Below are 25,947 nucleotides of genomic sequence, written 5' to 3'. Positions count from 1 at the left end.
CGACCGCCACGGCGGGACAAACAAACAGCGCGGCGGTCACTGCCAACAGACAGGCGGCAGACAATGTACCGCCCACCCTATCACAACTCACCAATCCGCCACCTTTTCTGGGGCGGGAGCCCCGCCGATAAAAACACGGCGGAAACAGACTACGAATGGGAAAACGCTCACCCTACACACTCCACGAGGAATCTGGACAGCATGGAACCAGAACTACACATCCTACCAGCAATTGTCTACCTGCTCCTCTACCAGGAGCATGAACGCCGGCGCAGAAGACAACGGTGAGTACTGCACCTACGACACAGGGGAGGGGGGAGGAGAAAAGAATACGGGCACACACATACGCGACCCCCCCCCACCCAACTACCTACACACCAATGCAGAGCAACAACTCAGAGTGACACCCCCCAAACCCCCCGGAAGAATGCAAAGACAAAATAATATGTTATTGGAATTCAAATATATTGTAAGGCTAAGTAAATAAGTAAGTCGAACATCCCATAACTATATACACATATGTAAATTGTCCCGTCAAAATTGGCTTTCTGTCATTGTACGTGGGCCAATGGTCCTCAACACATGGGCAAAGCCCACACATGAGACCCGAATCCATTGGAGAGAACACTGCAGGGGCATCAGATAGGAAAACTACAGGCACCTCAGGGGGAAGGGAAGGGGGCGCACCTCAGCCACATGAGTCCACGACGCCAGATCCACGAGGGGCCTCCATGGCCACTGTTCAATCCTGGGGAGTGCAAAGCCACAGTCTCTCAAGTCCAGACAGTGGGTGGCTTGCCCACTGTGCCATCCTGGGGAGTGCAAAGCCACAGTCTCACAAGTCCCTACAGTGGGTGGCTTGCCCACTGTGCCATCCTGGGGAGTGCAAAGCCACAGTCTCACAAGTCCCTACAGTGGGTGGCTTGCCCACTGTGCCATCCTGGGGAGTGCAAAGCCACAGTCTCTCAAGTGGATGACAGACTCCAGCGGTACTGGAGGAGTATTGGTGCCCAGAGTGTATCGTGCAGCCCTGTCCGACACTGATCCGGGCCTGCCCCTTCTGCCAGTGTGTCAGCGGTGCTTGAGTTGAAGGGCCCAGCGGAGCGGTGCTTGAGTTGAAGGGCCCAGCGGAGCGGTGCTTGAGAGGAAGGGCCCAGCGGAGCGGTGCTTGAGAGGAAGGGCCCAGCGGAGCGGTGCTTGAGTTGAAGGGCCCAGCGGAGCGGTGCTTGAGAGGAAGGGCCCAGTGGAGCGGTGCAGAGACGGCAGTGCCCAGCGGAGCGGTGCTTGAGTTGAAGGGCCCAGCGGAGCGGTGCTTGAGAGGAAGGGCCCAGCGGAGCGGTGCAGAGACGGCGGTGCCCGGCGGTGCCCAGCGGAGCGGTGCTTGAGTTGAAGGGCCCAGCGGAGTGGTGCAGAGACGGCGGTGCCCAGCGGAGCGGTGCTTGAGAGGAAGGGCCCAGCGGAGCGGTGCTTCAGTTGAAGGGCCCAGCGGAGCGGTGCTTGAGAGGAAGGGTCCAGCGGATCGGTGCTTGAGTTGAAGAGCCCAGCGGAGCGGTGCTTGAGAGGAAGGGCCCAGCGGAGCGGTGCTTGAGTTGAAGGGCCCAGCGGAGCGGTGCTTGAGTTGAAGGGCCCAGCGGAGCGGTGCTTGAGAGACGGCGGTGCCCAGCGGAGCGGTGCTTGAGAGAAAGGGCCCAGCGGAGCGGTGCTTGAGTTGAAGTGCCCAGCGGAGCGGTGCTTGAGTTGAAGGGCCCAGCGGAGCGGTGCATGAGAGGTAGGGCCCAGCGGAGCGGTGCTTGAGAGGAAGGGCCCAGCGGAGCGGTGCTTGAGTTGAAGGGCCCAGCGGAGCGGTGCATGAGTTGAAGGGCCCAGCGGAGCGGTGCTTGAGAGGAAGGGCCCAGCGGAGCGGTGCTTGAGAGGAAGGGCCCAGCGGAGCGGTGCTTGAGTTGAAGGGCCCAGCGGAGCGGTGCTTGAGAGGAAGGGCCCAGCGGAGCGGTGCAGAGACGGCGGTGCCCAGCGGAGCGGTGCTTGAGTTGAACGGCCCAGCGGAGCGGTGCTTGAGAGGAAGGGCCCAGCGGAGCGGTGCAGAGACGGCGGTGCCCAGCGGAGCGGTGCTTGAGAGGAAGGGCCCAGCGGAGCGGTGCTTGAGAGGAAGGGCCCAGCGGAGCGGTGCTTGAGTTGAAGGGCCCAGCGGAGCGGTGCTTGAGAGGAAGGGCCCAGCGGAGCGGTGCAGAGACGGCGATGCCCAGCGGAGCGGTGCTTGAGTTGAAGGGCCCAGCGGAGCGGTGTTTGAGAGGAAGGGCCCAGAGGAGCGGTGCTTGAGTTGAAGGGCCCAGCGGAGCAGTGCTTGAGAGGAAGGGCCCAGCGGAGCGGTGCTTGAGTTGAAGGGCCCAGCGGAGCGGTGCTTGAGAGGAAGGGCCCAGCGGAGCGGTGCAGAGACGGCGGTGCCCAGCGGAGCGGTGCTTGAGTTGAAGGGCCCAGCGGAGTGGTGCTTGAGTTGAAGGGCCCAGCGGAGCGGTGCTTCAGTGGAAGGGCCCAGCGGAGCGGTGCTTGAGTTGAAGAGCCCAGCGGAGCGGTGCTTGAGAGGAAGGGCCCAGCGGAGCGGTGCTTGAGTTGAAGGGCCCAGCGGAGCGGTGCTTGAGTTGAAGGGCCCAGCGGTGCAGAGACGGCGGTGCCCAGCGGAGCGGTGCTTGAGAGGAAGGGCCCAGCGGAGCGGTGCTTGAGTTGAAGTGCCCAGCGGAGCAGTGCTTGAGTTGAAGGGCCCAGCAGAGCGGTGCATGAGAGGTAGGGCCCAGCGGAGCGGTGCTTGAGAGGAAGGGCCCAGCGGAGCGGTGCTTGTCTTGAAGGGCCCTGTTCAGCGGTTCTTGAGACGGCGGTGCCCTGTTCAGCGGTGCCTGTCTTGAAGGGCCCTCTTCAGCGGTTCTTGAGACGGCGGTGCCCTGTTCAGCGGTGCTTGTCTTGAAGGGCCCTGTTCAGCGGTGCTTGTCTTGAAGGGCCCTGTTCAGCGGTTCTTGAGACGGCGGTGCCCTGTTCAGCGGTGCTTGTCTTGAAGGGCCCTGTTCAGCGGTTCTTGAGACGGCAGTGCCCTGTTCAGCAGTGCCTGTCTTGAAGGGCCCCGTTCAGCGGTTCTTCACATGTGTCTCCAGGGCACCAGATCCGGCCAATATATGGTGTTCACTCGCCATCCGACTTCTCGCTTGCGGGGCCCTCCTGTGCTGGTGTCCCGTGCCCGTGGGTGTACTCCTTCACCCCCGGAATGGGGCTGGTGGGGCCCTCCTGGGCAGCTCGCCTGCTGCCGGACTTGTCGGCCGTGCTGCCCTTGCCATCCTTGCCTGATCCTCTGTGGCCCTTGCCTCCCTTTGGAGATGTGCCAGGTGGCACCCCACTTCCTGACGGTGCAGGGTGGTGCCTGTGGAGGCTGCCGTCTCTGTCCTCTTGCGCCGGCCCTTGCCTTTTTTGGATTTTTTCCCAGGGGGTGGGCTGGCTGTCCCTTTGCTGCTGGCCGATGTAGCTGCCCTCGAAGGTGGTGGACTCCAATATCCCTGGACTATGGTCCTTGTAGGTCCAGGGGTTGTGGTGGCTGAGGTGCTGATTGGACTTTTACGAGATGGAGGGGGTGGGTCAGGTGATGGAAAGAGGTTCATTTTGGAGAGGAAAAACTTTTTAGGAGCAATGGGAAGGGTAGGTGCAGTGGGTATGGGAGTGGAGGAAGAGGATGTGGTTGTAGGAGAGTCAAGTGTGCTGTCTTTGGGTGCAGGTGCTTGTGACGGACGCTGTCGTCAGGTGGATGGCTGTTGGGTGGGTGGCTGCCTGCGTTTGTGTGGTTTGGAAGAGGGGGTGACAGACACACTGGGAGAGGACACAGGGGACATGTAAATGGCAGTGGGGGTGGTGACTGCACGTGTGCGGAGTGTTCTGGTGGATGTGCTGGTGATGGACGTAGTGGCTGATGAAGTGGTGCATGCAAGTGTGAGTGGAGACGTCACAGGGAGGGAGGAGGGAGACGAGGAGGAGGGGGACACAGAGGAGGCAGTGGCTGTTGGCATGTCTGAATGTGGATGTTGCTTGTGTGAATGCTTGTGGGATGTGTGGTGCTTATGTTTGGATGAGCTGACCTTGGGTGTTGAGGTGTGTTCAGGCTGGTCTGTAGGTGTGTCTGGGATAGGCAGAGGAACAGGGGAGTGGGACTGGGTGGAGGGAGTTGGAGGAGGGAGGCAGGAGACAGGGACAATGGCTGCCATCAGTGCTGAGGCCAGAGCGTTGAACGATCGCTGATGGGCAGCCTGACCCGAATGAATGCCCTCCAGGTATGCATTGCTCCGATGCACCTCCCTTTCCACCCCCTGGATGGCATTCAAAAGGGTAGACTGCCCAACAATGAGCGTCCGGAGGAGCTCAATGACCTCTTCACTGAGGGCAGCAGGGGTAACTGGGGCAGGGCCTGAGGTGCCTGGGGCGAAGGGGATGCCCGCCTTGGTGTGCGAGCGGGCACGGGGCGAACGCTGAGGGGCTGCTTGGAGGGTGGAGCTGGTGCGCTGGGTGGCGGCTGTACCTGTTGTTGCGGTGGGCACGGATGTTGCTGCCACCACAAGGGAGCTCCCTTCCGAGGACATGTCGGTGTCGCTGATGTCTCCACGTGTCCCCGTTGTGGAGCCCCCCTCGCCCTCCGTCTCACTGGTGAAATCAGAGTCCGTTGCATGGCCCTCCGGGGCCATGTGAGATGCAGCTCCCTCGTGCTCCAATGCCACTTCTCCTCCGCCAGATGATGCTAATGCACACATGAACAGGAAGAGCAGACATAAAAAGGGGGGGGGAGAAATAAAGACATGTTGAGTGCATGCATTGGCAACACAGTTGGCGGAGAGGACAGACACAGAAGCCCCCTGCACTACGCCGCGCACTTGGGGTACACTACTCAATCAGTGAGACTTGGCCTACAAGCCAATGGACGACATCTGCACACATAGGTGACACAAGGCCATGGATAGCTGTACTTGGCACCCTACAGAGGTGGAGGGCGGGGGCACAGGGCCATGCCTTACGGAGGGGACTAGCCTACAGAAATCGCCCTGGCCTAGGGATACCCACATCCCTCCTCCCCCACCCAGACACCTCCACTGCGCGCTATGATAGCAGAATGTGCTTGTACTCACCCCCTTGTGTCTGCTGTGATGTCCTCACGCGCCCATCCAAATCTGGGTAGGCCACCGCCAGGATCTGAGACATCAGGGGGGTCAATTGACGAGTGGCACCCCTCCTACGTTGGGAGGCCATCCCCAGCAGAGCCTCGGCGGTCTTTCTGCTCCTGCGGCGGATGTCCTCCCACCTCTTGCGGCAGTGGGTGCCCCGTCTGTTGTGGACCCCCAGGGTCCGGACGTCCTTGGCGATGGCACGCCAAATGTCGACTTTCTGATGGGCGCTGACCTATGTGACACGTACAGGGAGCGAAAATAAAATATCATCATTTTCTGCATGCTCGATGTGAGTGTCCCCCCATCCCCACCCTTGCCATGTGGCACATGCTCTCATCTGTCGTTTGATACATGCCTCATATGCTCCCCTCCGCCCCATCGTTCATTCACCCCACTCAAACCAGGTATTGCCCACAAAGCATGGTCCCAGTGTACTAACCTGTTGGTCTGGAGGATCGTAGAGTAGCGCATACTGGGGGAGGACCCCATCCACGAGTTTCTCCAATTCTTCAGAAGTGAAGGCAATGGCCCTTTCCCCAGTCGCAGCAGCCATTGTCTCTTCCAGACCGAGGTCACAGCAGCACTTGCAGTATAGGTCCTCTCCTGTGGATGATCAGGTCTCGAGTGATTAAGCTGATAGAAAATGGCGGTCACGCCTGCGGCGGTGCGTACCGCGGCGGTGCGTACCGCGACTGCCGGCGCACTTCGTCATTGGCTCCTGAAACCCATAGGGTTCTATGTTAACCAATGCGGCTTTGCACCGCTGTCTTCGACCGCCTACCGCCACGGTGTGCCACGCCAGCGCATTGAACTCACATGCCATTGTCACACTTCACAGGTCAGGCAGCCGCCATTTTAAGGGCCCACATAGCTTAATTTCTACTGCGTCACACAGGCCTAGGCCTTGCATTGCCACTCATACAAGCCATTCAATGCATAGCGGATCGTGTACTGTGCAAGCTGTGGGAACGTACCTGTGGTTTGCTTGACTCTGTGCTCCATGTTGTCCTTCCTAGGCACCGTCCACTGGGACTTGCGAGGAGATGGAGGAATGTTCCAGTGTACAGACCGCTGTTGGACCTGTCGACAATGGAAGAAAGACATGTCATACTGACATACAGACTTGACCGAGCCACTATACAGGAACTGTGTGCCCAGCTGGAGCCAGACCTGATGTCACCCATTCGCCAACCCACAGGGATTCCCCCTCTGGTGCAGGTTCTGTCAGTACTCAATTTTTTGGCAAGTGGATCATTCCAAACAACAGTGGCCATTTCATCAGGGATGTCTCAGCCTATGTTTTCTAAGGTTTTGTCCAGAGTGTTGTCTGCCCTGATAAAATACATGCGGAGCTACATTGTTTTCCCTGAGGTGGGCGATTTGGCTACAGTGAAGGGTGATTTCTATGCCCTTGGACATATTCCCAACATCATTGGTGCCATTGATGGGACCCATGTGGCTTTGGTTCCCCCCAGTGAAAGTGAACAGGTGTACAGGAACAGAAAAAGTTATCATTCGATGAATGTCCAGGTGGTCTGTTTGGCTGACCAGTACATCTCCCATGTAAATGCCAAGTTCCCTGGGTCAGTGCATGACGCGTACATCATGCGAAATAGCAGCATCCCTTATGTGATGGAACAGCTACAGAGACACCGTGTGTGGCTAATTGGTGACTCTGGTTACCCCAACCTGTCGTGGCTACTGACCCCAGTGAGGAATCCCCGGACCAGGGCAGAGGAACGGTACAATGAAGCCCATGGGCGGACTAGGAGGGTGATCGAGCGGACCTTCGGCCTCCTGAAGGCCAGGTTTAGGTGCATGCATATGACAGGTGGATCCCTAATGTACTCACCGAAGAAGGTGTGCCAGATCATCATGGCCTGCTGTATGCTTCACAACCTGGCTTTGCGACGCCAGGTGCCTTTCCTGCAGGAGGATGGTCCAGAGGGTGGTGTTGTGGCAGCTGTGGAGCCTGTGGAGAGTGAAGAGGAGGAAGACGACGGGGACGACACAGACAACAGGGACACAGGGATACAACAGTATTTTCAATAACACACAGGTACGAATCCAAACCGCCATTTTACATGTACTTACAGTCTCCTGCCTCTCTACTGTCTGAGTTTCCCCCCAGTTTATGTTAACTGAGTTGTGACTTTCCCTTCCGTTTTCAGAGATGTGGGCCCCACTGCGTGACCTCTGCTTTGTTTGCCCATGGACTACAGCTGTGTGACAGTGGTATGTTGTCATCACAATGTAACTGAACATTTTGGCACCGTTATGTCTAATACATTTGTTCAAAATACAAGCAGACTCCAGATAATTTTAGTGCAATAAGTGATTTTATTTAAGTGCTAAATTTAGGGACATGCTTGAAAATCGGTGATGGGTGATGGTGGAGTAATGTCCATGGTAGAGTCCAGATTTTTAGTCTCACCAGAGGGAATTTTCCATATGCCTGTGGAAGGATGGAGCAGGGGCAGTTTAAGGTTGGACAGGGTGACAATGTGGGACAGTGGGATGACATCAGGGGGTATCCTTTGCTGGCGCGGGTCTTGGCATCCTACTCTGTCTTCTTCCGAGATCTCAGGCCCCGCTTGCGGGGTGGTTCTTCTTCTGCAGGAGGTGGGGTTCTGGTGGCCTGTTGTTGTGTGGGGGCCTCCTGTCCACTAGCGCCAGCAGAGGTGGTAGCCTGTTCTTGGCCCATGCTAGTGACAGGGGCCCTTTGTGGTGCCACATGGTCCTGCAATGTGGTGACAATCTGGTTAAGAGCCACGACGATGGTCCCCATTGCGGAACTAATGGTTCGGAGTTCTTCCCTGAACCCCATGTACTGTTCCTCCTGCAGTACCTGGATCTCCTGGAACCTGGCCAGTACCGTAGCCATCGTCTCCTGGGAATGGTGGTATGCTCCCATGATGGAGGAGAGGGCCTCGTGGAGAGTGGGTTCCCTGGGCCTGTCCCCCCCTGTCGCACAGCAGCCCTCCCAGTTCCCCTGTTTCCCTGGGCCTCTGTCCCCTGGACCGTGTGCCCACTACCACTGCCCCCAGGTCCCTGCTGTTGTTGGGGTGGTGGGTCAACCTGGGTGCCCTGTAGTGGTGGACACACCGCTGATTGACGTGTCCTGGAGACAGAGGCATGGCCCCGCTGGGTGGGAGCTGTGCTGGTGTTCCCAGAGGGGGGTAGGTCTCCTGTGGCCTGTGGCTGTGTGAGGGGAACCGACTGTCCCGAGGTCCCCGATGGGACGGGCTGGTCATCTGGGTCCAGGGAGACAGAGCTGCTGTCATCACTGGGGGCCTCTTCTGGGGGTGGGATGGACATTTCTGGACCCTCCTGGGCGGTGAGGTGGTGTTCGGGTCCTGCAGGGGTATAAGAGTATGGTTATTGCTTCTGTGTGTGCCATAGTGTGCAATGGGTGTGTGGCCGTGTACCCAAGTGCTGGCATTCCCTTGTGGGGGCTGCTGTGACGGTGGCTTGTGGGGGAGATGGGTATGTGCAGTGGGCATGCTTTGGTGATGGGTGTCCATGCTTTGTGGACGCATCCAGGGCTAGGTGTTGGGATGGGTGGGTTGTGATGGTGAGCCATTTGCAAGGGGTTGGTGTGATGGGGGTGGGGGTGAGGGTGGGGGTATGATTTGGCATGCAGGTGGGGTGGGGGGAATGAAGTAGTGAAGATTTGACTTACCAGAGTCCATTCCTCCAGCTACTCCTGCGAGGCCCTCAGGATGCAGGATGTGCAAGTCTTGCTCCTCCCATGCTGTAAATTCTGGGGGAGTAGGTGGGGGTCCGCTGCCAGTCTTCTGCACCACGATGTTGTGCCTTGATACCATGGAACGCACCTTCCCCCGTAGGTCGTTCCACCGCTTCCTGATATCGTCCCGATTTCGTGGATGCTGTCCCACAGCGTTGACCCTGTCCACTATTCTTTGCAATAGCTCCATCTTCCTGGCAATGGTGGTGTGCTGCACCTGTGTCCCGAAGAGCTGGGGATCTACCCGAACTATTTCCTCCACCATGACCCTGAGTTCTGCATCAGAAAACCTGGGGTGTCTTTGGGGTGCCATGGGGTGGTGTGGATGAGGTGTGGGGTGGTGTATGTGTTGTAGAGTGTGGTGAGTGTGGTGGTGTGTGGTGTTTTGTGCGTGGATATAGTGTGGGTGATGTTGGGATTTGCCTCTGTGTGATGGTGTACTCTATTCTGTGCTGTCTCTCTCTGGCCTTCAGTCGCAATTGTGGTTGTAAGGGTTTGTGGGTGATGTGGGGGTGTGTTTTATATTGTATTGGGTGTGTGGGAGTGTTGTGTGTATGTGTCTCAGGTGTGTGTATTTTGAATTGTCCAATGTGGCTGTGTTTTGTAAAGGTGTGTGTATTTTGAGCGCGGCGGTGTGTACCGCCAATGGAATACCGCGGTTGAAAGACCGCTGCGGGGATTTGTGGGTCGGAATGGCATAGGCGGATTTCTGTTGGCGTAACGGTGGTTTGGTCATTGCCAGTTTTTCGCTGGCCGTTGGTGTGGCGGACTTTTGTTGTTGTCGGGTTTTTGGCGGTTTGCCAGTTGCGGGTCAGAATGACCGTGGCGGTTTACCGCGACCGCGGCGGTGTTATGGCGGTCTTCTGACCGGCGGTAAGCGCCTTTTACCGCCGAGGTCAGAATGACCCCCTAAGTCTTTTCACATTCTACGTGAGCAGCATTGAACTATGTTTCTTGAAAAAATGGGGTTTGTGGTGTGAAAGAAGCTCGATTGTTGGACTGACCTGTGTGCCAAAAATATAAATTAGTGCCAAATTTGTAGAACCTGAGTGTGCTGTTCTCTTAAGTTGAGGTCATCAGAAAGCTAAGGACAGTTAGAGTCGTCTCATACTTAGGCCTAGCACAGGGGAGTTTCTTTGTGGAAGGACTGGCCTCGGCACTGACCTCCTCAGTGCACTGTGCAGCAGCACTTGCTCTAGGTCTCACTGCCCGGGGTACTTACTAATCTCTGAGTGTTCCCTGATCAGCAGTGCACTCAAAGGCAGTTGCCTCAGGCACATTTTAACTCCAACCAGCTCAGGCACAAGATAGTATGTGAGGGCAACTGCTAATAGCTCCCCCCTACTCCCTGGCTGATTAGGAATCAGGTCAGGGAAGCAACATCTCCTACCATATTGTTGACTGGTAAGAACTATGATTCAGAACTCCAAGGTGGACAATTTTACTTCAAAGATTTTGAAGGTTTGTAATCCTCCAGCGAAACTCCTGAACATCGTCTGATCCTTTCAGTCTTCAGACTGTCTTCCCTCCTGTCAGGAACATTCTCAACATCTCTGCAATCATCTTTCCAATGTTGCACAGAAAATACCTGCCAGGCATCCTCCCATCTTGTGTCTCAGGCCAATGACTTCAGTATTTACACACCTCTGGCACCTCAGTCATCTGTGCCTCACTTAAATAGATTTTACCCAGTTTTGCAAGAGAAATGTTTCCATTCTCCTGTCCTCCATGAATTCTGCATCCCCCTTAGATTCCTGTTCATCCAAAGTGTTTCATTCACTGACAAATGCATTGTTCTTTTTTTCTGTTACCCTGACCTAAGTAAGGGATGTGAATGTTACATTTTCAATTATGCAAATGTGGTGAGAAATGCATGTTCCAAGACAAATTGTCATACTTCAACCTTTCCCATAGGCATGGTTTTCATAGAAATATATTAATGCATTAAAATGTTTAGCTTGATTGCCATAGAATGTTTCATATAAACAATAAAACGTTCCTTTAGAACAGGTGAAAAAGTGCATGATCTAATGCTGACATATAGCATCCTAACCATGAACTGTTTTTGTCTTGTAGTAGTGGATGGTGGGAATCCAACTTCATCTAGCAATTTGTAACTAAAGTAAAATGCTTGAGGGTTATTGGCAACAGATTGTTTGGAAGACAGAATCAGTCTGTTCCCAAGATGACACCACTATCTGATTAGAAGAGTTACTGCGAAATGGCAACATATTATAGCAAAGTGCTGATATGAAGTGTGTTATAAATGTGTGCTCCTAGAGTAGAAGAGGGACCCTCTTTTGACTTCTCTACACACCCATACTCTTTGCTGATGCTCTCAGGTTCATTCTGAGAGACTTAATTTTTTCCCTTACCTGATTCTATGCTGCTCTGAGGCTCTACTGAGTTTCTTGAACCACTGTTTATGAACGTTCTGCTTATGATCTGAATTTTATGCTAGATGCTTCATGCTTTCACCTCTCAGATTTGGAGCTCTTCGTGGGTTCCATTGAACGCTTTTCTCTCACTCTCCATATTTTAAAATAGTGATCAACTTATATAAATGCACTTCATGCTTTGTTCCATATTGTATTAATAATTGTATTGTTCAATACTGAAGACTTTTAATAAAGAAATACTTACTAAAAGACTTAATAGAACTTTAAAAGTCACACCAAAATCTCATCATTGAGCCCCAAGAATACGTAATTGATTAATTGATACATGATGCATAGATTGTTTTGATTTACAGCTTCTGGTTAATTCCCACTCACCTCCAGGGTCCCTGCCCTTTGTCCATTAACTGGAGTGGGGACTTTATCTTTCCGGATAGGTTGGTAGGATTGATACCGTAAATGGAACAACAAGAAAAGTTGGTATCAGAGAATGGTTTACATGATGGGAAAGAGGAACTGCAATAATTAAAAAGTGGCACGTGATATATAAATGTCCATGTCCCTATGGCCAAATGGCAAGATTGTAGATTGTGGTTTTCTGAAGCAGTTGCATATTTGGAGGTGTGAGTATTAGTAGGGCTATGCATCAAAATTGATTACTGATTATTATATATTGTGTTTTGCTCAAGTATTGAAATCGATGATGTGTACTGAATGAATCATTGAAGCTTATGAATTGCGTATGTGCTTTTGACAAAGTTAAAGAAGTATCAGACTACAAAGTAGTCTAAGACCGTGGGATGGATAAATAAAGAGTTGATTTATGGTATTCTTGTCTGCTAATGATTTGGGTGCAAGTAATGAGATGTCGTTGACTGCACTCTTAAGAGACCTAGAGGAACACAGACACGTGCCAAGACCTGGCAGGAAATGTTATTATGCAAGGTAAACTGAAAGGATTGACCATGTTTTGGATAAATATTCAGCATGTTCTCCTGGCCTGCCAATCGGGGCAAGGGAGGTCTGGCTTGCACCAATACAGTATATAGGTGTACAGAATTGAGAAACATTAGTTTTTATAATTTCCATATAGTTCTCAGTATGGTATATGTTGTCCTATGAACACTATACTCAAAACAGTAATTCTGCTATAATTTAGTGATCTGTGTTAATATTACCTAATTGATTGTGCAGACTGAATACGCTAGGAAAACCCACATATTTATATATTTTTTTTAAATGCTTGACAATCAGGGATACATTTCTAGGATATAATTCTGGGATTTGTGTAGAGCTTGATCTTCAAGGAGAACATTGATTTCAGTGTTTGTGGTTTGTTGAGGTCACAGCTGATAAAATGGAGGTGACAACAAGAAGTGAATTTTCTCTAGGTAACTGTAGTTTTCTTTAAAAGTGTAACTTAAGTACCCTGATTATTTCTGAAGTTCATCTCTTGTTAATGCTTACTCCTCTCAATTGTGTGACGTGCAGCTGGGGAGAAGTCATACAGGATCCTTCACAGTCAATTGAATACTTAAGTTTTTGTTCAATTTTTTCATATGATTGATTAGTTGTGCTAATCTTAAAAGATAAATGAAAATTAAATCTTTGTCAGCATCCTCATTCAAAATTAAACCCAGCTGTTTTCTATTTTTCTACTTGAATCTTCCTAATCCTGATAATAAACGTGCCAATCAAGTTTACTTAAATGTCTTTCACAATTCCCTTATTAGCTTTGCACATGGATGTGCAAACATTCTGACAGTGAGATTTTAAATAACTGTTTAATCACCAAATACAAATATCTACTTTTATAAACTAAAAACCCTTGCAGAAACACTGAGATGGATTTTAATTTCTAAAGGCTCTTTTTAGTCAAAATTGTTTGTTTCTTCTGTAGATAAGACGTTTAATTTTTAAAGCAATCAGAATGTTGACAATTCAAAAAATAATAACAGGCTGCCAACAAGATATCATGAAAGACATTTAAGCAAACTTGATTGGCCTGTGTAAATACAACCCTCAATGGAAACCTACATATATTTATAACTGCAAGACTCAGGATATTAAGGACAATATAATCTCTGACTGCCAGGGTCTTTGCACACTCATGTGCAAAACTAATGAGGGAATTGTCCTTAAAATATCGAGTCTAGCAGTTATAAACATGTGTAGCTTTCCACTGAGGGTTTTTTTTACACAGGAAATTGTGCAGCAATTGTGACTATTAATAATACCTCTCTTTTTGAGTGTACTGGTAAGGTACAAGTGTATAAAATGTAGAACAAAAAAAACATAAATATATTAGTTCATGCTTTTGAGTGAATATATCCATATCTGTTGCATTCATTAAACATAAAATTTTACATCTACTATACTCTATAATATGTTTTTGAATATCAATAGATTTTGGCAAAATCACACATTATAATGAGCTAGTCATTTAATAAGAAACTGAATCACAAAAACTATATAAAATGTATAACACTATTTGCTAGCTCTAGGTTCACCTAATGAGCTCTTGTGGCCTGGTCAGGGGACCATGTGTGTGTATTTGTTTCATTTAAAAAAATTCTCATTCATAATTTTGTAAAAAAAGAAAAGAACACATTTCCCTTCATCCTCCTTTTGTCAGGGAATGTCCCTACAAAAGTGTTATATAACATTTATGCAAGATTAGTTGTTTGTATAGTTCTTTTTAGACTTAGCTTGTTAGGTAATGGAACATGGCCTAAGGGAAATTTTAGCCGGAGCTGGAGAGGGCAGTTGTGCTGTTTATCTGTCTGCCACTCATGGGCTTTCATAGATGTAAATAAAGTGAAAAGTTGTACTACGGCTATATGTGTGTACTACTTCTTCTTTCATCACAATAGAAACATCAACCCAATTTGTATTCCCCTGAGTTTTCTACTGCAACAGCACCAGACTTGTTTTCAATAGTTTTATGGTGACAAGAAGCTCTATCCTGGACGCAGTGTGGGCAGCCATTTTAATGGGCAAATCAAACATACAGTATATGCTGGTTTAAGCTTCTGATCTTTGTTTTTAGGTATCAACCCATGAACCAAAAGGAAATGTTTCAAAACCACATTAAACACTTTGAGCACACAATGGTGTCAGTTGCACTGAATGAATGGTCGGGAGAGTCTGACAGTTTTCAGTAATTGTAAAAATATATCCAGAAAAATATATTTTCTCTAAGTCAACCCCATTCAGGGGTATGTGTTTTTGCTAAGGTAAGTCAACATAAATGCTCCACTGGGAATGTGATGATGATTGTGAATATTTTCTACTTTTTTGAGGAGCCTATGGATGTTAAGCTGAACCCGGTGCAGTTCAATATCTAATGACAACAACTTCCATAAAACAGCAGTAATGGCTCTTCAAAACCTCACAGTTGATAATAGTCACACAATCAAAAAATGAAAAAGGAAAATAGTGGTGCTTTACCTCTTAGGGTCCTACTTCTTAAGAACCCTGAACAATTACAACTCAATCTCAACCACCAAAGGGAGCTAATATGTCACACACTCCAACAGAGTGAATGGTCCTTCTTTTGGTCTTTTAAAACATGGTCACCATAATCTGAATCCCAAAGATTTTGTTTTATTCTGCAAACATCAAAATCCAGCCCAGCCAAAGTGTTTCACCCTTAAAAGGACATCAGCAGATGTAAACAAACATCAGAGCTGTAAACAAACATACAAATACAATCTTAAAATCTCATATAACAAGATTCATTTTTTACATCATTGTGGGTCTCAAACCACACAAGCATCAAATCCTGTTAGCAATCAAAATAATGTACATAGAAATTACTTCATTTCATCATGCAATAAAACCAAAACTATTTTACCCAAATATCGATATATCCCAACCAAAAATATACAGATATTAAGTACTCATCTAGTGTACTATTTCACATACATGTTTTGAGAAATTCAAAAGACAACTCAAGTATACTTGAATTATATGTACTTAGATTTTTGCTAGCTAGACTGTGGAGGTGAAATCCATGGCGGTAAGCACTATCACTGCCAGGGAATTCCTTCCCTGGCACTGATAGTGGTCTCCCCAACCCCCCACCCCCACTGCCGCTTCTTCCCCCCACACCCCACACCCACCTGCCACTCCCCAGAGGTGGCAGGAACCCCCTTCCCACCCCTACCCCCAACATCGCAACCCAGACACACACCATACACGCATCCATACACCACCAACACACATACCCACACACATATCACCAAACATGCCAACAGCCACACACACAGTCATACACGCACACCCACATACAGACATACACGTACACATTCATTCAGACATACAGACAGACACGCACACATTTCCAAACACAACACACCCCGCATGCATACACGCACTCACACACCCCTCTACATACTCACACGCATGCCTCCATTCAAGCAAACAACACACAACACCCCCCCACCCCCTCCCCTAACGGATGATCAACTTACCTGGTCCGTTGATCCTCCGGCAGGGGACGGGATCCTTGCGGGCTGCTCCGCCACCAGCACCTCATCAACAGAACACCACCACACCGAATCACAGAATGTGATTCAGTGGGCGGTGTTCTGTTGACGGGGAGGTGGAGGTGGAGCAGCCTCCACTTCCCCGCCGACCGCCAGCATGGCAGCTGGCAGCTCTCCTTCTGAAAAAGGATGGAGGGCTGCCAGCAGTCATAATTCGCTGAGCGTAAAACCGCTTGCAGTGGCGGTCTTCAGCACGGCGGTCCCTCAGCGGTCTTGCAAAAAGACCTCCGAGGTTGTAATGACCACCATCATGTTGTTAAAAAAAAGCACTGCAGCACTATTTTAACTGAAGACTCACGTTCCTCAATTAAGTGCAATGACATCTTCCAACCACTAATAAATTCTTGATATTAGAAAATATATGGCTTGCCAGGATTGTCTATGGTCACAGAATTGTTCGCCAAAAACAGAGTGTAATTCATTATGCCAATAGACTGTTACATATTTTGTAAGTCATCCGGGGCCTTGATAAAATGATAAAATCTTTCCAAATTAGCACCGTTAGAGCTCCTATGCATGCCAAACATATGTGCACTCAAAAGACCAAAATATCCAACTTTCTGGGCCTAGTTGGCTCACTAATATATGTCTGCATGAGGGAGGCCTCATAAAGCGAGAAGCTCTGTAGAGATCTGATGCAAAGATATAACAATACCATTTTGGTCAGGGCTATCAGCTAGTTAGTCGAAAAGAGCATGGTCCAGCACACCCTGTTTGAGGGCTGTATGAGGTTGCATGGTTTTGCTGACAAAGCAAATTAAATTGCTTCTTTTATGGGTAGGCTGGGCACATCTCTGGTCTTCCAGAGGTGACCTAATCTCACCTTGCTGGCTGTGGTTGGAGGAAAAAGACCAGAGACACTCCTGGGCTAAACCTGTGATTGACAGCCATTCCTTAAGTTTACTCAACATGATATTGTTGGCCATAGTGTTATAGGTTATTGCCATTTCTTGGCAAAACCAGTCTGTGCACCTTTCAGTGTACTTGTTTAGCATTAAGTATGTGTAAAAAAAAGCATGTTTTTTTATTTTTGCTTTCTTCAAATGCAGGGTTGGCATTCTGGCACTTCTGAAGCAACACCTAAAGTAGCTGCTATATTCCCCTTATAAATGTCCTGCTAGTGAGGACCATCTAGCTTGCAGCTTTTCACTCCAGCTATATAATTTATGCTCTGAATTTCTGGTTGGCTTAAGTGTGCCTTCTGAGGAAGTGCCCTAGACTGGAATACCATTGCCTGTATGTATTTGTGACTATATACCACATTCCTACAGTGATCAGTTAGTTATGTTCCAAATGCAGACCTTTCAGTCTTAACTATCAAATTTAACATATACCTGAAAGCTATTATTCAGTTATTTTCCCTCCAACTGTGTTAGTCTCGACAGTGACCAATCAACTTTGAAACTTACTTTAACAGCTTTTCAGTTCATCATCTTTTCAAAACAAAGAGGCAAGCTCCTGCACATGCAGTACTTACAATTGTGTAGGATTTTGCCTACAATTGTGTTGTATTCAGCAAAAACATCAGTGCACAAAGTGTGACCCAGCTGGTCATTTGTACCAGTGGTAAATGTGTGCAGGTTGTGGGCAGTGGTACTATAGTTTGGGGACCAGGGATTGTTTTTCATCAGAAGACTTGGACCGAAAGAAAAAAAGAGAAAGGCCTAAAATGGAGAAAGAAGGAGGAAGCGAAAGCTAAGAAAACAGTGACAACGGGAGAAGAGGTGATGGCAAAGAATCTACAGGATGAGATAAGGAGACCGGAAGTGTAGGGTTGTGGAAGAAAAAATGAGTGAGGTAGAATCAAGACAAGGCAGCATTGGCATTCAGCAACCCTGACTTCAGCACCTTTGGGCCAAAGAACTTACTTATGTTTTAGGCTAAGCACTGATTTGGGTGTCCTCGAGTGGCATCTAGGCAAAATGAATGTAAAATTCAATCCACCTAAATGCTTTTCAAAATGCAGAAACCTGAGCAGCTACGATACTGCAAATAAACAAGCAAAATGTAGAAGTGTGTCAATGACCAGCCTCCGCTTTCATCACTAATATTCAGATCCAGGGTAGCTACCATGCATGTTTCTAGAAAGCCGACCTATTTGGTTTCTACAACCAAGAGCAAAATTCAGATTGTCTTTTTTTTCAAATATTTGTTTAATCTGTTTGTAAAAGCTGATCAACAAGGTTGTCCTAGAAGGTACATATCAAAGAAACTCTGCTTGGAAAGTTACAACCAGTGCCCGCTTTCTTTCATGTAAAAGGAAAGGTTGCAGGCCTGTCAGCAGAGCAGACCAGTTTGGGGTCTGTGAGTAATGCCTCCCAAGGGCGGGACCAGCAAGCCGCAGGAGGATGCAAGCCTGTCAAAATTGAGTGCGGAGATTTGTCAGTGGTATTTGAAGTTGCCAATCATCTACCAATATACGGAGGACTGTAAGGTCAAAAGGGGAGTGCAAGATGGCACCTCCTAACAAGGACCGAACTCACAACATTGAGAAGGACAACCTTCGAGAATCAACTTTGGATTGCTTCGGTACTCACCATTGGAGTCACTGGCATTGGAGGCTCACCGTGGGACTATGTTTGGCCAAGAAAGAAAGAACAGTAGGAGCAGCTGGAACAGAACATCCATCAAGGTGAAAGGGGCTCTGTGGAACTTCAACAGCACCAGCGGTGGGCAGCAGTTTCCAGGGTAAGTGATCATCAATTAGGAATGGCACTCAGGAGGAACAGTACAGGTCCCGCTTGTGCGGCCAAGTGTCTCACCCCTTTGGATCCCAGAGCCGGGTTGGAGTGGACATACCAGAAAAAGGGACAACAGCCGCCTTTTGCTACAAGCAGGAGCTGACCATCATGCTGTCAAGTGGGCCTGAATTTTGCCCATAGCCTCCCCTGGGAGACAGCAGCAGTTAGCAGCCTCAAGGAGTGAGCTGACCGCTGAATGCCAGGAAATGCGTTACTAGGTCTCTGTGAGGTGGGGGAGCTGTTTTGTCTTTATTTGGTACAAGGAAGAAAGATGAAATGTGTTTGTTAGAAATGAAGGGCCATCTATAGAAACACAACTCAAGGCAAAAGAGCTAGCCTGCTCCACAGGGGGAATTCCTGGAAACCCTGGGCACCTGGGAGCTGCAAGGACAAAGCCCTGTGCCTCCTATGTTTTCAATGGCACTAAAAAGGACCCCAGGGGTTGCAGAAGCAGGCACATAACCTTTTGGGTCAAATAATGGAGCAGGAGAATACTTATGGTGGCCAGGGTAGGGAAAGGAAATGCCCCACCCGCTTTAGGTATGATGGTGAGCCAGAAACAGCAGCAAAGAAGAAACAACACAGAACTAGAGCTGGATGGCAATTTGGAGGACCTGCTGATGAAGGCAAGGCAGCTTGTGGCCATACAAGGCAGAGACAGGGTGAATGAGAAGGTCCTGGGACCAGCAGAGCGAGGCCTGGCAAAGACATAGAGGAGCGCAAAAGGGAAAATACCAGCAGCTGGGAAAGCATGTGAGAAGGAGAATGGTGTCCTTCTAGCCCCTGGGCTTAGAGTGCTTTCAGCCAGATTGGAAGCACCTGCAAGAGGATGGTAGCTCATTGGCAAGGGGCAGAACCACGCCACCCCACAGACTCAGGGGGCAAGCACCCACTAGCCTCCACGGAAGCAGAGGAACTGACCAAGGCCAGCAAGGAGAACAGTGAGAGCGAGAAAATCGGGGTGCCTGAAGCCTTTGTGGCAACAGCCATATGACCCGTGAAGGAGCAACGGGCAGCACAAAATGGTGAGACACGGGCACAGCGCAAAAACCGTGAGCAGCACAGTGCAAGGCTATCTAACAGGAACATAGCACATTTTGGCACACCGATGGGGGTAGTAAACTCCATGCAGCATGATTTCCCTAGGCAACAGGGCACCCTCAACCAGGCGTTGGCAAGTCAGGAAAGTCCATTGCTCGGCGGAATAGGTCTCTGGCCCCAGCAAGTACAGCCTCCAGTACCTCTCAGGGCAACCCATGGTGGGTGTGGCCCTGGTTTCCCTCCATTATATTCACCCAGTGTAATACCTTGGCAGAGCCATGGTGGGGGAGAAACAAGCATGGAGCACACAACAAAGGTGGCCATCCAGGTGGAGTTGAACCTGGGGTAACAACAGCAAACACCAGTGGGACACAGCCAGCCAGGGATGGCCAAGTCAAGACTACAGAGAGTGGTAAAGAGGCTAGGCAGGAGACAGTGAAGGACAAGGCCGCTCAAAAGGGACAGACACAACAAAGGCTTGGACTGGTGGGGCAGTGTAAGGAGAGGACAGGGAAACTAACAAGCGAATACATCAGACTATCCTCTGGTCACTTCCTCATAACGGCAAGAGACAGGCCTCACCAGCCTTATTCTGCTAGCTGTCAAGGAAAAGACTTGGAGGAAAGAGTTCATAGGTATATTCTCCATTCTGGAGGTACACCAGGCCAGATTAGACTTGGCTACACATGACAAAAAGGAAGAAGAAAAAAAGGATAGGCTCAGACCAAGAGCAGAGAGGTCCATTGGGAATTGGTTATGGGCATTCCAGACCTTAGCTTGTGTGTTCATGGAAAAATTCCCAGAGAGTGCAGTTGCATTGTTTCTCCACGAGCAGGGAGTGCATGCAGTGCAAGTAAAGTATCAGGGGGATGCCTGGCTGTGTTATGACGAGGGATTCTGAAAGAAAATGCAGACCTGGCCAGGTATTGAGTGGGACCAGCAGTATGTTGAAGGTTTTACTAACCACATGGTGGCTGCCAGGGAAGGCGTGAGCACACAAGGGCATAGTTTTCACCCAGAAAGGTATATGTACGTCACCCCTAAGGTAGGCCCAAGGCAGTCCCATGGGCAGGGTGCAGTGTATTTTAAAGGTAGGACATGTACTATTGTGTTTACATGCCCTCAGAGTGCAAAACTGCTAAATTTGGTTTTCACTATTGCAAGGCATATCTCTCCCATAGGGTTACATGGGCATTGCCTTGAAATATCTTTTAAGTGCAGTTTCCCATTGGGAGCAGATTGAGATGTGACATTTGGAGTCTCTGAACTCACAATTTAAAAATACATATTTTTGTGAAGTTGGCTTTTACATTATAAGTTTGAAAATGCCACTTTTAGAAAGTGGGCATTTTCTTGCTTAACCAACCTGTGCCTCTGCTTGGCTGCTGAATCCACGGCTGGGTCAGACTGACAGTTGGCTGTTTGTGAATTCACTCTAGACAGTGACATAAAGGGAGCTGCGATGTGTCCTGCATATCCTAATACGTCTCCCTGGGCTAGAGTGGGAGGGAGGAGCTGTCATCTGCACTTGAAAGGGCAGTGTCTGTCCCCTCACAATACAGTCTCTAACCCCCCAGAGTGAGGCTGGGGAAGGGCAAGGAAGAAGCAGCGTCTTGTACACTACAAAGACTTTACTTTGAAGTTTGCATACTTCAAAGGCAGAAGTGAGTATAAATATTGGACTGCTGACCCCACAACTTTAGATTGCTTCTGGATAAAGAGGAACCTCTGCCAAGGGGAAGGGCTTGATGCTTGAGAAACACCTGCCCCTCTGCCTGTTGCTTTGCTGTGCTGGCCTTCTGCTGCTATCTCTGCCTTAAGAGGGAAAGGACTGTACTTTGCTTTCTGAAATCCTGTTTGTGAAGTTTCCCCAAGGGCTTGGACTGAGCTTGCCCCTTTTCTGAAGTCTCTGGGCCATGAAAGACTTCATCTGCCAGCACCTGGGATCTCTCACTGAGACCCCTGCCCTGCCAAGTGGTGCCATATCCAGTCCCTGGGCCCTTGAAAGGAGAATCTGGTGAACCCAAGGTGAAAATCCATGCACCAGAGCCGAGCAGCAGAAAAACTGATGCAGTGCCTGCAATGCGGTTAAAAAATTGCTGCAGTGCTGGTGAAATCCATGCATCACCAGTTCAGCATGGATTCATTGCTATCCTGCCTCTGGATTTTCCATGTATCATTCCTGGTCGTCAAATTCTTCAACATCACCACACAGACTTGAGGCTGCTTGTCTAGAAACTGGCACATCCCTTCCCTGCGAGGAAAGAATTGAAGAATGACCTGGCGGAGAAAGAATCAACGCATGGCCTCACTTGTGAATAAGAAATCAATGCATTGCTTGCTTTTCCAATGCACGCTCGCCCCGTGGCTTTATTTTTGACCCATACCAGGTACTAAAAAAACACCTCCATTGATTTTCATGGATTAAGATTCTTTTTACTTTAAAAATGTATATCTCTTTTTGTGTATGTTGGATTTCTGTTGTTTTGGCCTTGTTAGATTTAGATAACTACTTGCTATTTTTCTAAACTGGTGTGTAGTCCTTTTGTGGTGTTTTCACTGTGTTACTTTTGTACACATACTTTACACATTGCCTCTGAGATAAGCCTGCCTGCTTGTGCCAAGCTACCAAGGGAGTTATCTGAGCTGTTTATCTTCTTAACCCTGACTAGAGTGAGGGTCCCTCCTTGGACATGGTGTAAACTGACTGCCAACTAGAGACCCAATTTCTAACTCTGTATATTTCATTTTTGTGGAGGCTCTTGTTGATAACATTTTATACATTGAAACATCTCTCACCCTTGTTCCAAATCCAACCAGTATGTGTGTGTACTTGATGAACAGATTGTTTTGGAATAATATTTGTCTTTTCTGTCTTTCTCTACCAGGGTCTACATTGTCTCTACATTGTTTGTTGATATGAGTGGTGTAATGTGCTGGGTCCATGGCTGGCAGCATGAAATTATTTGTGTGTCACTTATAAAAGGTGTGTGAAAGGACTATAAAGCAGTTGGTGCCTTGACGCGGCTTTAGAGCTCACAAGCTATGAGTCATTGGTTCTGTTTTTTAACCTTTCAACTATTAACAGTGTATGTAAATTTTGAGAAATCTCCTTTTAATGAAGTCTTATATATTGAACCATCACTCACCCATTGGCTAAATTCAACCAGTATGTGTGAGTACTTGATTAAAAGATAGTTGTGCAGTAATATTTATCTTTTCTGTTTTCTCAACAGGGTGTACATTGTCTCTGGGGAAAATCTACCAACTCTCAGTATTTTTGTAAATTAGACACCTAGGGGAGTATAGGGTGGCATGCCTCTTGTGGATCTCAACATGTTTTCTTTACCTCAATGCCCTGCAAACCTCAAAATGTGACAGAATTCCATATTTCCTTGCATTTCTGTGCCATATTGTTCCAGAATCAGAAGGAAACCATAAAATGCCTGCCACCCAGCGTTTTATGCTCCATTAAAAATGCTGCCCCACTTGTGTAGCTGGTTCTAGTGCCCACTACAAGAAATGATCAAACTAACATTAATGGGAGTCCTAACAAAGGGACCTTCCTTGACCGTGGTTTGATTTGTTCTGTTGCAGGCACTAAGTCAAGCCACACAAGTAAGGTACCATTTTTATCAGAAGACTTGGAAGAATGCTGGGTGGAAGGAAGTTTGTTTCTCCCCACAGATTCTGGAACTTTCCATCACCGGAATATGGGAAAATGTGTTTTTTGTCAACGTTTCATGTTTGCCAGGGATTCTGGGTAACAAAACCTGGTGAGAGCCATGCAAGGCAGGCCACTCTTGATACCCCTATGTGTCTAGTTTTCAAAAATGCATAGGTTGGTTAGGTTTCCCTAGGTGGCAGCTGAGCTAGGGTCCAAAATCTAGAGTTACCCATATTGGGACAAAAGGGTCAGTTTTGGGTGGAAAAATGTGCAGCACCCATGTTGCATTCTGAGCCGTTTCATGTCGCGGGCACTAGGTCTACCCACACAAGTGAGCTACCAGTTTATGAGGAGACATGGGGTAATGCCAGGTGGAAGTAAGTTTGTGGCTCCCCATGGATTCTAGAACTTTCCATCACAGAAATATGAGGAAAATGTGTTTTTGAATCAAAGTTTTAGGTTTGCAATGGATTCTCGTTAATAAAACATGGCAAGAGCCATGCTAGTAAGCCCACCATGAATATCCCTGTGTCTAGTTTTCAAAAACGTACTGATTGGCCAGGTTTCCATAGATGGCTGCTGAACTAGTGTCCAGAATCTAGAGCTACCCACATTGGGAAAAGGGAGTCAGTTTTCTGTGGAAAAATGCACTGTATCCATGTTGCATTTTGGGCCATTTCATGTTGCAGGCACTAGGCCCATCCACAAAAGTGAAGTACGTTTTTATCTGGAGACTTGTGGGAGCATAGAATAGTAGAGTATTTGTTATTACCAATTAGATTTTGCTGCATTTGTGCCTTAGAAATGTAAACCAGTGTTATAAGAAAGATGACATTTTGAAAAATCCCCTCCAAATCATTCTCTAGGACAGGTACCCACAATTTCAGAAATGTAGAAATAACCACTACTCCTAAACTCTATATGTTGTGCCCATTTGAGAATTATATAATATTAATTGATACCCTATAAGCATTGGTCCATACTCGGTACTCAAAGAAAACCCATTGTATGGTGCAGCTCAGTTGTTTGCTTTTGGTACCTTGGATTTTTTGAAGAATGTACAAGCCCTAGATGCAGCAGAGCAGCAAAGGTTGAACTAGGAGACATGTAAAGCTCCTGCAATACCAATATAGTTACACACTACTTGGGAACTTGAAAGAGAAATAGAACTAGTACAACGTCGTCTTGCTGTCCCTCCTTCTGCATCCATTAGCTCAGCCCATGATAGCCCAGTCTCACAGCCCCTCCCGCGACTAGAGCTCCAGTCTGTCCCGATTATCCATTCCCCTTCTCCGTCCAAAATTTTTCAAGAGATCCAAGATGATACTCCAATTGCACCTGCCATTTGTGCCGCATCAATTTCATTGGCCCAGTGTCCCCCTATAGAAGGTTCCCTTACTTTAACTGAATCCAATACCAAAGGGAAAAGGAAGCGTAGGGAACCTGTCCTCAAAAATAAACGATCTAGAACCTTGAGTCCCTCCAATCTGGCCCAATCTTCTATTAATGAAATGGCATCAATCTCCTTACACAATGCCAATAACTCCCATGCAAACTACTTTATTAGGGATCTCATAAGAGATGAGCTCTCTAAACTACTTCTTCCTATCTCCAACCGTCTACAAAGGATCGAGGACAAACTTGAAAGTCTTACGAGCAGTCAGCTACCAACAATTTCTTTACCTGCAGAAATTCATCCTAATCATGACTCTACTGTTGCCATTAGTCACACAGGCCAAATTCCCAAAACTTTTCCTCCTACTCTAAATCACGTCTGGCCTAGTCCTGCTAAAACCCCCAGCATCCTGACGAACAAACCCCATATGGCCTTAGCTCCCTTATTAAAAGGAACCGCCTCATGGAACAATCCAGCAACTAATTCACGAGACGGCCCCCCCTTTAGGGAATCCTCACAGCCAGCATACCAGAAGAAGAATAAGAGTTGGGACTCTCAAGAATCCAAAGTGCTTCATTTACCACCTGAATCATGCCCTTATGTTCTTATTATATCAAATGTTCCTGAACTCAAACCTTATTTTTCCGAATCCTTCACAGAACTCAAAAATAAGGTTATCCACTGGTTGCATGTGAATGCGGGGTTTGCTTTTTCCATGTCATCTTCAATACTGATGGTGAGAAGGGTAGGGTGGGTGGGCCCGGGTGGGTGGGCCCGGGTGGGTGGGCCCTCTAGCGAAGATCGGTTTTGGGGATTGTATTGTCATTAATTTTAATTCTCCCGATCTAGTCCAACGACTTTCTCTTAATGCCAACAGACTTTACCCTACAATTGGCAAAACTTCTCTTTGCAGGTTACATGTGTTCTATCCTCCTTCTATGTCGTCCCGGAGTACTCAATCACCACCATTACACGGGGCCGACTCGGCCTCTCACACACTGCCTACCCCTGAAATTGGTTCTAGACGTCCTCTATCCTCCCTCTCCGAGGCAGACTGACTAGGAGATGCCTTTCAGGATGCGGTTTTGTCTAACTGCGAAGCTGAGTCCATTTGCCCTATTGGTCTCAACATCTCGGCCGATTTTGTTGTCCCGGGTTCACCCAATAGTTTAATATGCCAAGCATCTGAGGAATGCATTTCTAATCAGTCAAAGGCTCCCTA

This window comes from Pleurodeles waltl, chromosome 12 (assembly GCF_031143425.1).
Source record: "Pleurodeles waltl isolate 20211129_DDA chromosome 12, aPleWal1.hap1.20221129, whole genome shotgun sequence".
NCBI lineage: Eukaryota > Metazoa > Chordata > Amphibia > Caudata > Salamandridae > Pleurodeles > Pleurodeles waltl.
The sequence above is the reverse complement of the archived record's forward strand: the minus strand, read 5'-3'. Positions refer to the sequence as shown.